At 43.9% G+C, this 13000-nt stretch overlaps 1 protein-coding gene across 6 annotated transcripts in view; it reads right to left on the bottom strand.

Annotated features, from left to right (window-relative positions):
• Dclk1 (doublecortin like kinase 1) overlaps window positions 1–13000 on the bottom strand; it is a 278154-nt gene that overhangs the window by 102589 nt on the left and 162565 nt on the right. The window lies entirely within an intron of this gene.

The raw sequence follows: 13000 nt of genomic DNA, 5'->3' as shown, positions 1-13000 counted from the left end.
ACTGGCAAAAAAAACATCAGTATCTCCTCCTGAGACCTGGCTTGATTGTAGACTTCTGAATAACAACTTGCCCTACTTATTGGCAGCACATGACCACCTGGCTCTCACTAGCTCCAAGATGGCAAGGATCTGAAAGACATGCCAAGAAGGATATAGATATATTACTTATAAGCTAAGAGCTAGGAAATGAAGAATTACCCCTTGAGAAAAGGAAGCAAAGGAAATTATCAACATCAAAACCACCAACAAAAAGCCACAAAAAGAGTGAATTTAAAGAAAATTTGACAGCTCTCTCCTTAAGTGAAGCCCTCTTGTGGCTTGCTTTGCCCTACCCAGGCAGACAAAAGATACATTTTGTGTATAGTAGTCATGAACACAGATTCAAGTGGGTCAGAGATCAGGAGGTCTGGATAAGCTCCCTGGGAAGCACAGAGATGTAATTGGAATTTCATGCCATGCACAACATACATGTAAACTTCAAATAGAGTGCATTCCCAAAGGGTAAGTACCTTACTGAATTATCAGTACACTGCTGAATTATCCCATGTTCCCTCACTGTGTTTATGATGTGTCATAGTGTGGATAATGGTAGGGTCTATTCTTCTGTTTGCATCCATATTCCCTTGCGATCCACTGGAGCTCAAAGCATTTGGGGCTGGGAAGCTCTCTGACTCCCTGCTGCTGCTGTGGTCCATGAACTCACAGCTCCAGAATCTTCCTGGGATCTTGATGCATCTTAGGTCCTATCCCAGACAGTCAGAATATGTTTTGAAAAACTCACCATTTCTGGCCCTTCACATCCACATTAACTCTTGGGAAGAAATGGTCTAGGCCTATGGAGGGAGGAACTGAGAATGGTAGACCCCAAATATCAGTGAGAGAGTAGTTTGAGGGTGCTTGTCACAAACTAGGATTCTCGGGCTTCTGCCCACAGACTCCACTCTCATAAGACAGCTCCCAGATGTTAACCAAATTGAGCATTATTATTGAAAAGCTGGGCCATTGATGGCCATAAAGAAACATTCACAGCTCTAGAAAAGACCACATGACAGGCAGAGCCGAATTCCTGATTTAAAAATATTTCACAGGATCATTTCAGTCTTCTGATGACAGATTCACTTCTGGGTAATCACTGAATGGTAAATCTTCCAAGTCCCTTCCCCAGGCGTTGTTCTGAAATTTCATTTTTATGTAATTCTATGGGAAGTTCAGATAATCATGGAGATTTGAGAAAAAGGCTTTTTTTTTTTTTTAAAAAAAAGAGGTCCACATTTAAGGACAATTTCACAGGTGAGTCAGGCAGGGCTTCATGCAAGGTTTTGTTCAGATTTTACAAATCAGTGTGAGCAGACAGAAGGACCAGGTTCTTGGTGCTAGGAGGGGTTTTAATTAAAGCAAGCTTCTAGAAAGATGCATACCCTAATCTAAATGTCCTGGAAAGTGGACACCACACTCAAGATTAGGAGTGAAAATGTCCACCATGAAGATTCCTATATTTGAAGAGAAGTCAGTCTGATCTTCCTCTGAGAAAGGACTTCCAGTGGGGAACATGGAATTTTGTGGCCATTGCTTTCATGCTTCAAGGTAAAAACAAGGCCATGGAAGAAAATTCCTCAGCTAAAATCATCTTTGAGCCTACAGCGGTATCACAATTTCATTGGAAAAGCCAACCAAGATCAAAACCCTAACTACAAAGCCAGGAATAACCATTTGGGTTACCGTGAAGAAGAGAGTATCAGCTCGTGGCAAGAGAGGATGAGGCCTTACATAGATTAAAAAGGATCTATGTGATATGAAAATTGATGCAAACCCACTTCTTAGCAAAACCTCATTTAACTAACAGGCCAGTTAACCTACATAACTGCATGTTTCTGGAAGGAAACAAGCAATGCAAGCTCATATGCTTGGCAGAAACAAAAAGTAAAATGCAAAAAAGAACAAATTGGGCATAGCCTACTTAAAACCTTATTTATTTTTAAAGAGTTACGTTTTAGTACTTTTATTTATGTATATGTGTCTGTGTGAATGTATCCCTTGTGTGTGGGTGCCCGTGGAAGCCAGAAGAGGGTCTGAGAGCCTCTAAGTACTTCCAAGTGGTTGTGAGCCATCCAGTGTGGATGCTGGGAATGAACTAAGGTCCTGCAATGGTTTAGGGATTGTTCTAAGCAGGGACAAGCTGTAGAATTAATAATCTCTTGGAGAACTGAAGAAATACATACTCCCCTTCCCCCCCAAAACCCAGCAAAGATTATGAGTAAAGGACCTCACTGCTAACACACAAACAAAGCCTCATTTCTGAAAGCTTTCTGAGAGTAGGTCCAGGGAGATCCACCACAGAAATCAGGGATGCACATAAATCAGTGTTCTCTGAGCAGCTTGGCTGCTCTGTAAAGAAAGCAGCATGGAAGGAGTCAGGGAGCAGGGATGAAACAGGATTCTTCCTTTTTTCTGCCGCTCAGTACAGGAAGCAGACAGCGCCCACACGGCAGGGCAGCATTTGTAGTGTCTGTAGATAGCTATGCAGATGCTTCTGTCCCAGAGGGAGTGGCAAGCTGAGTTAGTTCACCTACACACACACACACACACACACAAAATCCAAACCCATCAACTTTAAACAGAAATAGGCACATGGAGAGATGGCATAGAGATGTGTGTGTGTGTGTGTGTATGCTTGTGTGTGTGCACATGCACACAGACAGACAGACAGACATATGGAGAGATTATCCACAGTTAGCAATCACTAGAGTGACATACTGACTAGGTCCTCATGGGGGTGTTTCAGGGGTTCAAGGGCCATACAGGAAACCCGTTGGAGGGGGTGGCCGGGTTAAGCGAGCTGCTGAAAACTGCTGAAACAAGAAGAAAGGCATTTGTAGTGAGTGATTCATTATTAGGCTGGATTTGCTCATTGAAGCTCCTCAGAGGGGACCCTGAGTACACAGTAAACCCCGTAAACCAGTCTGCAGTCAGGAAACGTGTCTGTCGCATCTTTGACACCCAACTCTCTGGCTTGTTGGATTTCCGGCTGATGTTCTGGTGGGCCACAAACCCCAATGGCCGACGGAAGTGCCACTCATCTCTGCCCTTGAGCCTAAGTCCTTTTCGGGGAGGCACTGACCATATGGGGGGGGGGGCTAAGAAAAGAGGAACACAGAGAGAGGCAGCTTCTGGGCTAGCAGATGGTCCAATAGGTAAAGGCATTTCCACTAGGCCTGAGGACCTCAGTTTGATCCCAGAGGCCTATGTGGTGGGAGGAGAGAACCAGTTTCCACAAGTGTTCATCTGATCTCAATATGCATGGCATAGGGTGGGGAGAGAGAGAGTGAGGGGGGAGGGAGAGAGAGAGAGAGAGAGAGAGAGAGACAGAGACAGAGAGAGACAGAGAGGGAGAGAGAGAGATGGAGGGGGGAGGGAGAGGGAGAGAGAGAGAGAGAAAGTGAGAGGGAGAGAGAGACAGGGAGGGAGAGAGAGAGGAAAAGAGAGAGAGAGGGAGAGGGAAGGAGAGGAGAGGAGAGAGAGACAGGGAGGGAGAGAGAGAGAGAGAAAGAGAGAGGAGAGGATAAATGTAAAAATAATGTTTTAAATATCATAATTGTTAGTTTTCCGTTTTGTGAAAATGATAACAGAGGAAGACCTAAGATCTCATTTATGTTGTGGGGCTGTGGCGAGCACCGTGCCCTCCCCCCTTCTGCGCTCTATGCACTAGAACCAAGTTCGTGAGCTTCGGGCAAGGGGCTGGAGGTTGAGGAAACACACGCAGAGACAGACCGACACACGGACCTTCAATCGCTGGTACAAAAGCCCTTTTTTAATAGCACCATAGAGGCTTAAATACTCTGCAGTCAATGGCCAACAGGTGAAAATCCCATCCTCTGATCCTCTAGGTAAGGCACAGTTTTTTAGTAACTTCAATTAGAAGTCTTTAGCAGGAAAGAGCAGCTGAAGACCAGGACTCAATTGGTCCCAACACGGTGTGTTTTGTTTCTTGTTTGTTTGGTTTTGTGTTTTTGAAGCAGGAGCTCACTCTCAAGCCTAGGCTAGCCTCAGATTTCCCAGTCTCCCATCACCAGGCTATTTTTGAAAGTTCAAAGCTATGCCTATGAAAACATAGATGTGTAGAAGAAACTATGTCAGTATATTTGTGGAATTTAAATGCATACATGGCAAAGTTCTGAATTTAAAGGAAACGCTACATAGTTTCCTTTTCTTACACCCTTTCACCCTTGCATATGAAAGGGGGAAGGAGTGGAATAATTCTGTGTGTTTTACTCAGAACACTAAACATTTTCCTGTACCATGTTTCCCACCGTGCATGGTGTGTTCTTTTCCTCATGTTTGGCCCTTAAGACTTAACTTTCCACCTAAAGAGGCCTATCCTCCATCATCGGCTGCCTAAAACGGTGGTTGATGGCACAGTTTAATTTTAAAGAAGGCTTTTCATAAGTCGTTGATCTCTTTCCCCTCCTATTCCAACTGGTAGACACGAAATTACATTTCTGGGTACATGTGATTAATCTTCAATCCAGAAGTGAAGAAAAGAAGAAAAGGTTTAGAACATCTAAAGCCTCTTTTTTTTTTTTTTTATTAGGAGAAAGCAGGCTTTAGGTTGAAAACGTGATTTATCTCCTTTAAATCCACTTGGAGATCACCTTTACAACAAGGGTCAAAAGTGGCTTGAAATGAATTCCCTGTGCAGTACTTAGGCAGGTCCTAAGTTATAGCTTTTCAAGGCTAATAAATACTGTAACCATGTGACAGCAGCCATCTAAATGGCTGTACATAGGATTTGGGAGGGATTGTGGTCTTTCAATGAAAGAGTCTGGTTAAAAGGAGACATTAGAGTTGACTTGTGGCCAGACTGCTTGAAATCAAATGATATTCAATTTACGTTTGGCCTTCAGCCACCAAATAAATGAGTCATTACTGCAATCTGCAAGGCAGTTGTCTCCTGCAAAATGATTCACAAAATGACTTCGGTGGATAGCTTGTTTTGGGAACAGACTGAACATCTTCAAATATTTACTGGGTTAGTTACAATTGTATGCAAATCACAAGGTCAGTCTGTGATCCTTATAAGCAGATTTGAGAGTGTCAAGTCATGTTCACAGCTTTAAGTGGAAATGGTGACTTCTCCCTTCCAGAAACATTAGCTGAAGTATATTGAAATATTGTTGTTTTGCTCTTATTAAGAAATAAGAAACCTTGGCTTGTCTCATCCCTGGTGCACCATGTATCTGATGAAAAGGGAAGACCCCTGAAACATGGTTTAGGCCAAGAGAGATGTGGGATATTGGTGATACCTTAGCGAGAGCAGGATACCAGTGGGCTCTACAGGACTCGCCTTAGGTTCCCAGACAGGGAATAAAGACGTGTTAGGGGGATCTCCCACTTTCGGGACTGGTTCTCAATTTCCCTTTTACATGTTTGCTGTTCTCTGGTCCTTGGGATTCTGTGATTTTACTCTATGCTCTGCACCAGCTGCATTATGGGATTCAACACAAAGCCTTGAAGGAGTCCAGGTGTTTATGGTGGCTGTCATCAGCTGCATGTCATGATGAGAGACTCATGTCTTCTGCTCTGTCTCCCCTCACACTCCCGAAGACTATGTGACAATCCACATTATGTTACTATTGTTTCCAAGAACAGCTTCTACTCTCTCCTAACTGCTTGCACCAACTAGCCACTGGTAGTGTTTTCTACATGTTTATTCTTTGAGAACCTTCCATTATAGCAAGACAAGCTACGGGCATGACTGCATTAGTTCTAAAGGCTATGAGAGCCGCTAACATGAGCCACTGCGTCCCAGTCCCCAGAGGATGAGTCACAGTCAAGGTAAACCACCATTTTCTCACTGCAGATCTGATCTGAGTCACTGCTGAACAAAAGTCTTTCCAATTAATTTAATTTAGCGAAACCGACCTTCATACGCACAATGGGGGAAACACTGTCAAGTTTTTCAACCCATTTAACTCTCATGTTCTGAGTTGTTTCTGTGATTTAGACTTTGGAAAATGTGAGTCAGTAGTTCAAATTCAATAGGCAGTGATCCCACGATTAAACAAATGTTCTAGAGTATTCTTCAGGACCCCACGAAGGATCCAGGAGTTCACAGACACAAGACTTGCACCCACTTGTGCCTTCTCCACGGTCATTGGGTACCTAATGCCAGCAACCATGAGTAGTGTCTGCTTCAATGCTGTCTTAGTGTGCCCTCTACGCCTCCAGCTAAATAGCCTGTCACTCCACCTGGCTATCACCAGGTGTGAGCAGAAGAGAAACAGCCTTGGGTAATTCAAGGACTTTTTCTGGGATGGAAAGAAGAATGACAAGGTCTGGAGTTTCCCAAGAAAGAGGTGGATGAAATATGCTAAAACATGGACAAAAACAGATCTCCTTGTGTGGTAACATGCAGACACCCAGAGTCCGTCTCCAGCAGTGTAATGGCAGATGCACACCTCACACAGGAACCTATGCCTGGATGTGGAAGGAGGAGCCCGGGACTGTTTGCTCCCTGAGTGTGAAGAAATGAGACAAAAATAAAGCCATCTACTACAAGGCAGTAGCTTCTGGACTACAAAGGAGGCATGGGGCTCCACAGGTGAAGGAGAAGGAGGAGGTCAGGGGTGCACACAGAACGACTTGGCATTTCCCTGCTGTTTGCTCACAAACTCCCCTCCAATCCTATTCCATCCATTTGGCAAACATCCCCTGAGTAGCTTCTATTCCCCAGACACCATATACTTATAAAACAAAACAAAACCCTATCTCTAACATTAAAAAAGAACATCAGACACACAGTGATTCCAGCGCAATCACCAACATCTACCATTCCTAGAATACCCCTATGTGTCGGGCCCTACGCCAATTCTTTTACATGCAGAACTTTATTTCATGAGTAGACACCAATGTGACTCCGTTTTAAAGACAAGAAACTGAAAGCGATGACTGACCCAGGACCGCAGAGCCTCGTAGAGCCTGAGATAGACTAGGACTTAGTATAGTCTCCTGCCAGAGCCTCATAGAGCCTGAGATAGACTAGGACTTAGTATAGTCTCCCACCAGAGCTCCAACTGGCACCCTGCCCCGGGAAGGGACGTTCGCAGCAGAAATGAGGGAATTGCTCTAGCCTGGGTATGGGAGAAACGCTGGAATGTTCCAAGCATCTGATATTATGAAACATCCCCCATTGATCTCCATCTAGGAAGGGTTTATAAGCAGGAAAGGCACGAGACAGAAAAGTACCCAGAGTGTTCCGGAGCGCGAGGGGGGGCACAGTCAGAAGGAAGGCTGTGCAAAGCCCTGAGTCGCTGTGCATACACATCCCAATTCTTTCCTTCCTTTTTCCTCCCTCCCTCTTTTTCTCCCTTCCCAGCCTGCCATGGTTGTGTGAACTCCAAGAGGAGACAGGGCCAAGGAGATGAGCAAGGGCTCAGATTTCACTAAGGGTTGTCTCCAAACACTCACAGACAGTGATCTTCATTTTCACAAACTTGGGTGTCTTTGAAGATTGGTAGAAAGAGTGACTCCCAATTGGAACACAATTGAACAGGCAATCACGCCTAAGTGGTCTTGAATGCCTATTTTTCTTACAGGAAAGAAATAAAACCTCAGCTGAAAGTTCCTCAGACTGATTTTTAAGTATGTTTTGATCATTCACAATCATTCTTACCACTCATTTATAAAAACAAACAAGGAGAGGCCAATCATGGTTAGGAGTGCTTGTAGTGTTCTCCTGGATAACACCTAGTATTCGCTCAATTCCATTTAAGGAACTGCTTTCCTTTTTATTAAAAAATAAGTTTCATTTTATTTTGTGTGTGAGAGGGTTTTGCCTACATGTATGTCTACATCCACAGAAGTCAGAAGAGGGCATCAGACCCCTTAGGACTGGAGTTATAGCTGGATATGAGCAACCATGTGGATGCTGGGAATCGAACCTGGGTCCTCCGCAAGAGCACCCAGTGCTCCTAACCTCTGAGTCATCTGTCCAGCTCCAGGAACCAGATTTTCTAAGTTTTATCTACCTCAAAGTATAATGAACTTTCCATGCAACATGCACAAAATTCTTTTTAGTTTCTCTGTCTGAGTCAATTGTCTTCGTTAATTATGGTGAGATGATTAGCCACGCCCCTTTCATTTGTGGTCTACGGACAAACATGAGTTATTTTATTTCAGGATTTTAGACAAGAACAAAGGATCAATTTATGTGAAAACTTTCCAATGATTTTCTTTATAATTCATTATATATACAGAATTTCCAAACCACAAAAAACAAACAAACAAACAAACCCCAACAGGGATCACCCCTAGCAAATAAACTTGATGATAAACTCACTTTTCTAATTATCATTACTAAGAAAAAGTAAAATAAATCAATTTTAATGAAAAGCATAAAAGGGTTATGTCTGTGCTCACAAGTGCAAAGTTTTAAAATTTTGACAAGTTACCACATTGAAGTTCACATGAACGCTTTTTTTCTAGTTCGGATGAACTTAAAATTACCATCAGCAAAATGTGCTCTGGGCCTCCCCAAACTTTCTTAGAAGACTTTAAGATGAATGATTAACCTCGACTCTCAACTTCGGATGAAATGTCAAATACACAAACACATCCCCATTTACCAAGGGCCAGTATATTTAAAATACTTATTTCAAAACAAAGTAGAGAATGGGTAAGATGTGTGTGTCCAGAACAGCCAGATTTCAGAAACTTCCACTAGACTGTACACAGCCATAACAGAGCAGGCAAAACCTTTACAGTGTGCCGTGACAGTCAGTACGTAGAGCCAAGCCAACAGCAGATGACCAGCTCTCACTGAAAGTAAATAAGAGACATGGATGCTCTTAAGAAATCTGCCAGTGCTTGACAATTTCCCTCTTCCATCTTCCATGTTCTCAGCACCAAGATGGAGAGATAAGGTCCTCACTTTCGGCAAACCTTCAGACGTGCAGGAAGGAAGAATGTATACTTGTATAGTTTCAACACTGTGGTTGGTGTGCTGGTCTAGAAGACAAGAGGTATATGGAGGTCCCTCTGGTAGCTGAGGCAAGAGACACCTAACTCATCTGGGTATGGCTGACTCAGGGGAGGCCAATGGAGCAGGTAACAGATGAAACTCAAATACTGTTTAGAGGTAGATATGAAATGTCACCCAACAGCTGCATGGTGAAGGCTATCATAAAGTATTCAGAAGTGGGGCATCTGGGAAGTGACTGAATAATGGAGGCACTGAAGTTACAAACAGGTTAAGCTACTGACAGACGCATTGAGGGCATGAACATCATGATCAGGTCTGATGGATGCAGGTTTGGATGGCTTGTTGTGAGGTAGTGGGAACCTAAGGAGGAGGGCATAAAAGAAGCTACTTACTAAGGGGTATACCTTTAAGGCTTCCAGAAGTGGGACTGGGATACCAACCCAACCACAAAACCTTCAGTTTACAATCTGTCCTGGAATAGATTCTAAACATACTGGGATAACGGTGCAGAATTTGTGGGAGTGGCCACTGAGGCCAATGAATGAGTGGTACAACTTGAGGTCTACGCCAGAAGAGGGAGCCCATGCCTGACGCCGCCTGGATGGCCAAGCACCAGAGGCCCAGAGACCCAGGACAGAACCAAACCTGGGGGACATAATTCAATGACATGATTACTAATAATATTCTGCTATACTCCTAGATCTGTGCCTAGTTTGACAATCAGTGCCCAGTTGTCACCAGAGAGGTGTCATCCCGTAACTGATGGGAGCAGATGCAGAAACTCACAGCCAAACATTAGGCAGAGCCAAGAAAACCCTGCAGAGGTGTGGGGGGGAGGAGTAAAGGGGTCAAGAACACAGCCCACAGATCCAACTAACCAGGGCTCATAGGGGTTCAGAGAGACTGAGTGACGATTACAGACCCTGTATGGGTCTGAGCTAGGTCCTCTGCATAATGTTATAGTTGTACAGCTTGGAGTTCTTGTGGGACTCCTAACAGTGGAAATGGGGATGTCTCCAACTCTTTTGCCTGCTCTTGAGATACTTTTCTCCTACTGGGTTGCCTTGTCCAGCCTTGATATGAGGCTTTGTACCTAGCCTTATTGCATCTTGTTATACACTGTTGGTTGATATCCCCGGGAGGTCTGTGTTTTGTTTTGTTTTTGTTTTTGTTTTTTTTTTTGAAAGTAAACGGAGGAGTGGATCTGAAGGAGGGAGAAGTTGGAGTTAGGACTGGGAAGCTGGGAAGAGTGGGGGGAGGGGAAACTGTGGTTGTGATGTAATGTATGATGAAATATTCAAATATGAGAAAAAAGAGAAGAGCCTTTGAAGGATGCATTTAGGTGTATTTTCCTTGGTGGTGTCTGTTCCCTCTCTCTCTCTCTCTCTCTCTCTCTCTCTCTCTCTCTCTCTCTCTCTCTTCCCTCTCCTGTCCTGTCCTGTCCTGTCCTGTCCTGTCCTGTCCTGTCCTGTCCTGTCCTGTCCTGTCCTGTCCTCTCCTCTCCTCTCCTCTCCTCTCTCTCTCCACTCCTTTCTGGCCACTTTGAGATGAGCAACTTTGCTCTATTACATGCCTGAGAAAAGTCGGCTTAGGGATGAAAGGTTTATTTTGGCTCATCTCTCAATCCACAGTCACTTGGATTTGTCAGACAGACCATGTACTGATACATGGAAAGAAAGGGGAAGGCATACCAGAATGTAGGGCAGGATAGTCACAGAGGGAGGGGTAGAAGGCAGCCCAGTGCAGAACTTGAGCCCATCAGACAGAGATGGAGGCAGGTAAGGGCCAGAGGATACAGGATCTTTCCAACTATTTAAAGTGGACAAAGGGATCTATCAAACTATTTTGAAGAATGAGAATAATGTGAACAGAATGGAGTGTTAGAGAAAACAGCTAGACAGACTGAGGTGTAAGATCAAGCAGGGAAGTGGTTAGGGGACAGTCATCAGGTGAGGAGAAACTAGCAGTGCCTTGACCCAGTCACCCTGGCAAGTGAGGCAAAGAGGCCACAGATAGGATGTACCAGCTGAAGGTGGCATTGCATGACCTCGGTGAAGACTGGAAGGATACACCCACCAATACGCAGAATGCTTGAGCCACGCTGCTCTGGCTATGAGCGGCAGCCACAATGAGTCATTGTCTATAATTCTTTCCTTACAGAAGGTTATTGATTTGATCAATGATAGAATAAGAAATGGGCACTCAGTCAATGCGGTACATCAATCAACTTCTGTCATTAGCTGGGGGGATTTTATTGGTAGTGATGGCAAGGAAATGTTGGGGTCTCCAGAAACCTAAGCCAGACACTCACAGAAACAAAAGAAGAATAGTCGTGAGTTTGACTCAGTCAATTCTGTAGGAAGTTACACATCAGATTCTGGAAGGTATAACCAGATGCATTGTTGGTAACCACCATGTTCTTACTGGATCAGATCAGCGTTTCTTACATACTTTAATTCCCATCTTAATTTTTGTGTTTATAATAAGAAACTTTCACTTAGAATTGAGGGGTTGCCCATTCACAACAGTCACAGAAAACATGGAAGAGGTCTTCAAGTCTGTGTGAAGGCAATGAGCAGCTAGACTGGAATGCAGAGTGTGTCCGAGTACACACATGTGCAGTTGATCAGCCTTTTCTCTAGCTTTTTCCACGGGTTTCCTTCATTACGGCTCAAAAAGGTCTACTTTGAACTCAACACAGAAAGTCTATGAAAACCTAAATAAGTCCTGATTACAGTTACTAGAATTACCTATAATTCCGTGAACTATGAAATACCTATAAATCTCTTCCTCTGGAAAATTGGGCAGCAATATGAATTCTCTTCGAGGCACACTAAACAGTGGTCACAGCCAAGGCTTCCAGGAAAGTGGGAGACAAACGCAGTCTGTTTTTCATTGTTCCACATCCTTGGGAAGAAATTTAATTACGTCTTTCGGGTAGGTGTATAGAGAAACATCTGGAAACCTGGCTCTTTGGAGTAAAAGCAAGCACGGTCAGGAGACATTCCATGTACTGCAGAGATCATATCACAGATAATGAGACTTGAACTGGAAGAGAGGGATTTGAAGGTTCCAAGCAGAGACAAGAGAATGAAACTCTAATCACCCTGATTTGATTAAAAGACACTCTATATGAATTATTATACTGTGCTCACCAAAGAGGGGCACTGTGCTAAATAAAAAGAAAAAATAAAATTAAGGGAAATTTGGCTTTGGTTGCTCAGATTCCCCTTTTTAAAGATTTGTGATATTTTTAGTTATGTGTATGCGTTTGGTTCTGTGTATGTCGAGTGCTGGTGTCCATGGAGACCAGAAGCCCTGGATGCCCCTGGAGGTGGAGTTTCAGGGGGTTGTACGTCACTTGGTGTGGGTGGTGGAAACTGAGCTAAGTCCCATGGAGGAGCAGCATCGTCTCCTCAGCTCTAATCAGCTCTAAGTCCTTCCTCCTGTCTCTGCTACTCATGTTTTCAGCACAAGGTGAAAGTTCGTAACAAGTGCGAGTTAGTTCTGTTTTGTTTGTGTACCAAAGACTAACTAACCCTTTGCACTCTTTCTTTTGGTGTGTGTATGTAAGAGAGAGACAAAGACAGACATACACACACATAGAAAGGGAGAGCCCACATGTATGTGAGCTTGCAGAGGACAGAGGAGAATGTCATTCCAACTCATTTCCTTGAAACAGGTTTTTCATCAAACCTGGAGCTGGTAGTTTTGGTTACACTCCCTGTCCAGGGAACTTCTGGGGTCCTCTTGCTTCTGTTTCCCAGTGTCGGGGTCACAAACACATGTGCCCATGCCAGGCTTTTACATGAGTACTAGAGACTCAAAATCAGGTCCTTATGCTTGTTCAAGAAGTGTTTCTACCCATTGTGCCATTATCAGTCCCCAATTCTTGTTCTCAAGCTTAGATCCTGGTTCTTTAATTCCTTACAATAAAGACAAAGAGTGATGCTCTGGTTACATGTGAGTGGGAAACCTATGTACAGAAACGGACAGGGGGTGCATCTCTGGATTCCGGGGGTG

This window comes from Microtus ochrogaster, chromosome 1, assembly GCF_000317375.1.
Source record: "Microtus ochrogaster isolate Prairie Vole_2 chromosome 1, MicOch1.0, whole genome shotgun sequence".
In the NCBI taxonomy this organism is placed as follows: domain Eukaryota; kingdom Metazoa; phylum Chordata; class Mammalia; order Rodentia; family Cricetidae; genus Microtus; species Microtus ochrogaster.
The sequence above is the reverse complement of the archived record's forward strand: the minus strand, read 5'-3'. Positions and strand labels throughout refer to the sequence as shown.